This window comes from Rhagoletis pomonella, unplaced genomic scaffold (assembly GCF_013731165.1).
Source record: "Rhagoletis pomonella isolate Grant_MI unplaced genomic scaffold, Rhpom_1.0 Rhpom_scaffold_00004, whole genome shotgun sequence".
NCBI lineage: Eukaryota > Metazoa > Arthropoda > Insecta > Diptera > Tephritidae > Rhagoletis > Rhagoletis pomonella.
This window is the reverse complement of record NW_023458558.1, coordinates 3935688-3939505: the sequence shown is the minus strand read 5'-3', so window position 1 is coordinate 3939505 and position 3818 is coordinate 3935688. Positions and strand designations below refer to the sequence as shown.

At 33.7% G+C, this 3818-nt stretch overlaps 2 protein-coding genes across 3 annotated transcripts in view; one reads left to right on the top strand and one right to left on the bottom strand.

Annotated features, from left to right (window-relative positions):
- LOC118736909 (transcription factor IIIB 90 kDa subunit-like) overlaps positions 1 to 3818 on the top strand; it is an 82174-nt gene that overhangs the window by 15381 nt on the left and 62975 nt on the right. The gene's annotated exons all lie outside the window — the stretch shown is intronic.
- LOC118736820 (BTB/POZ domain-containing protein 6-B) overlaps positions 1 to 3818 on the bottom strand; it is a 17795-nt gene that overhangs the window by 13022 nt on the left and 955 nt on the right. The gene's annotated exons all lie outside the window — the stretch shown is intronic.

The following is a 3818-nucleotide window of genomic DNA, read 5'->3' as shown; positions in this document are numbered from 1 at the left end:
AAGTTCTGTATGACAGTAAAAAAAAACAAATATACTTGTGGTTTCTGCTATTGAATAAACTATATTTTTATAAAAAATAAGACAAATTTGTTATAGAAATATAAATAAATAAAGGTAGGCATATTTTTGACGCAGACCGTATGTAGTTGCATATATGAAGCCGTTTTCAAAACAATGGATTTATGTGTATAAATATGAATGGGAATAGGTTAACGGGAAGCACTATATTTTTTGTCGTTAAGATATTATCTTTAGCACATACAAACATACAGTGGCTCACAGCTTATTTCTGCCAGCATCTATAAAAACTTTTAGCCACCAATAAAAACCTTGAGACCAGTCTTCGCGCGATCTTTGAACATTCTGATTAAATTGGGTCACTTATTCATTGAATGTAATAAAATCACAGTTATAACAAAATTATAACGAAGTCACGTTTTATACAACAACAAAAAAAACATGTAACGTGTTGGCTGGAAACAGCTGATTTGCAGTGGAAACGGTTTAACCCGGAGACAACCAAATTCTAAGACATTCGACCTGTATTTTTTAATGTTAAATTATTTTTTGGTGTCGCAGGTTAGATTTTCAAAACAAAAAAACTAAATAATGAAATTTTGCACAAAAAAAAAATAGTCTGCAATAAATGAAGCAACAACGATACGAGTACACACCAGAAAGTAGTGTGCAAAGTAGACATATGTACCTGAAATGCAAAAAGACGTAACAACATTGTCACTAAAATGGAAAAAGTCGTGACTAATATTTTTATTTTTTTTCATAAAACGATGTGGGGAGTTGTAATTCGATGAAATCCATCATATCAATCAAAAAGTGAATTTTGAATTTTTTTTAAGTTACAGCCTTTTGCATTTCAGGTGACGACATGTATTGTATACCGTATTTACTGCAGCAACAAATGAAACATTGCATGCGCTTATGGAACTTCCTGTCACTTGAATCAACCCAGTAGATAATTTCAGTAGTAAAAAGCCCTTCCGAATGGCTTTCCTGAGAGTCAAGAAGCCTTCCACTCTACATTCCATTCTAATTCCTTTTTTGTATGGAGTGACGAAAATTACAGGGCTTCGGGAAGGCCTTCCTGAAGGGCTTTTATAGGACGTACTTCAGAAGGCCTTTTGCCGGAGTTCTTTTAAAGTTACTTCTTTAATTTATAAAAATCATACATCTTTGAAGTATTTGGTTATAGTCTATGAGTCTACTTTTTGTATGTGGAGTTGTCATCCGCCCGCGAAATTATACCCTGGGGAGGGTAGCACTGGCAGGCAGAACGCCCTTAACTTGTAAAAATCATCGAAGAAAAATATGATTTAGTTAAGGCTGCAATTTTACCCACGTCTGAGGCTCTGATAGTCCACAATTATCCGGTTACATTGGCTGACCGATCAGCCGGTAATAAAAGGGTATCAGAACACCTCAAACGTGTGATGAGAGCAATGAAATTTTTATTATTTCAACGATCTCAAGTCTAAAATTAAATTGGCAGATCGAAATTCCGGTATTAACTACCCGGCAGAAAAATGTCTTTATCGCGCCTTGATTTCGTATGGTTTGCGGTTAAATTTGTTTGGTTAAGAATTTTTCTAATAAAAACATTGAATAACTTAGATGTATTATTTAGTATCTTATTAATTAAAACAACCATTTAATGATAGCGTGAATTATTCCCTGAACAATATATACAGTCAAGCACAAAAGTCTAGGCACAGAGAATTTTTAACACTTTCTGGAAAGATTTTTATTTAAAATTTTTTCGTAAATCTTTTATGAAAATATATGTAGTTCATACTACCACATAAACAACATGAAAATGAAATTTCTAAACTTTGTGCGAAACTCAGAAAAATGCAATAAATTTTCTTGAAAATTTTCAACTTTCTAATCAGATTTCGTAGTAAAATTTCGATTATGCAGTTTTGCAGCTTAAGAAATTCTATTATAACTAAGTACAAGTTTGAAGGTGCTAAAAAATTCCGTTGATTCTATAAAGTTTTATTATTGTTTTTTGTTGCAGTATAAAAAGTCTCTGCGCCTAGAAAATTGTGGTGTAGATACATTTAAGGAATGGTAAATTTTTATTTTTTACCAACAACATTCAGTAATACAAACAATCAAATAATAACACTGACAAACATGAAAATTTTTATGAGCTAGGGCTAGCTATTTTTAATAGATCTCGGGTCGCTGAATCCAAATCTGACCTTGGAGTTGCTCCATCAGCTCCGGTTTTTAAATATCCTATACAAGCGAAAATGTGGCTTTTGGTCCAGCCCTAGGTTTTGGTTGCAGCCCTTCTTGGGTAGGCCTCTTAGAATGGCTTTGCTTAAGAGGGCCCACCTAAATTATCTTCTGGGGAAATTCAGGTGAAAGCCACCGAAAACGGATTGGAGGAAACACAAAGCTACGGCCAAGAAATAGCGACTGGTGCAGAGACACAAACGGGCGCGGTTACGAGTATAAACAATGAAATAAGATTAAAAGTGATTTTCTCTACATATGTATATACATACTTAGTTACAACACGAAATGAAACTAAAAGCGAAAAACTTAATGCATTTGCCGCCACGTGAAAAATGTAATCCAAATAAAAAGTCATAATTAAAATCGAAGCAGAATTCGAGAATAAAATGTGATAAAGAAAAATTCAAACATTTTAATTAAATGAGCAAGACTAAAAGAAATTAAATTAAAAATAAATATCATTATTGATAAACATTTGTTTATTTTTCCCGCATTTCTATAACACCTCTAGCCTAACACTAAACATTTTCTCTTTTTTTTATTGTCTTTTTCCTTTCAGATCGCACACAAATATTCTCATATTAAAATACACGCTTACCTTCTAGGAACAACAAATACATACATACATATGTACATGCAACAACTGCCAAGCTAAGAAGTGATATAGTAAATTAGAGAATTATGCATTTTAGTTTTATAATGTCAACGACGTTGGTCTACTGTGCAGCGCGTAGAAGATGATCGAAGCTTTTGCCAATAATTTAAGTAGTCATTTGGGGCGACATCTTTTCTACTGGGCAGTGTCCCAACCGGAAGTCAACGGTCTCAATCTGCGTCTCACCGAGTTAATAAACAAATTCCACGGCCCACTTGAACGTGGCGTTCAGGTGCTAGACCACCTGCTAACACTCGACGAGGAGGACTTCAATGGCCATTGGGGCAGCGCATATAGGCACAATTATGAGCCAGAATATGCGGGTAGCGATGGCAATGAGGAAGTACTTCAAACGGCAAGCCATCGAGAGGAGTTGCCAACACCAGCACGAGTGTTAGCAATGGCGAGTGGAAATCGTGGAAGCAATAGAAATAATAATAACAATAACAACATCAACATAAATAGCAACCGCATCTCCTCAACAAATCTGAATAGTAAGTTTAAAAGCAAAACTACATACGAAAAAAAAACTAGCAAATATATAGGAATATATGTATATGTGTATATATGTACAGTATCGGTCACATTAATAGCACCCACATTTCAAACTGATATTGTTTACCACTTATGTGTAATTATCTATTTTTCAGAATTTGAAAATAAAATACAGTTCATTCTATAACAAAACCCATATAATTCCAAATTTAACACTTTGTAAACGCCTACAAAAAAATTTTACCCGAATTTCAAACTTGTTTCTCACAAGTGTTAGATTTTGTTGAGTACAAGTTTCAAGTGGCTAAAAATAACCGTTGATTTTTTAGAATTCTTTTTGACGAAGGTGTTACGATTTGCTTTTATATAAAATATAAATTCGGTTTATTCGTTATATGGAAGTAAA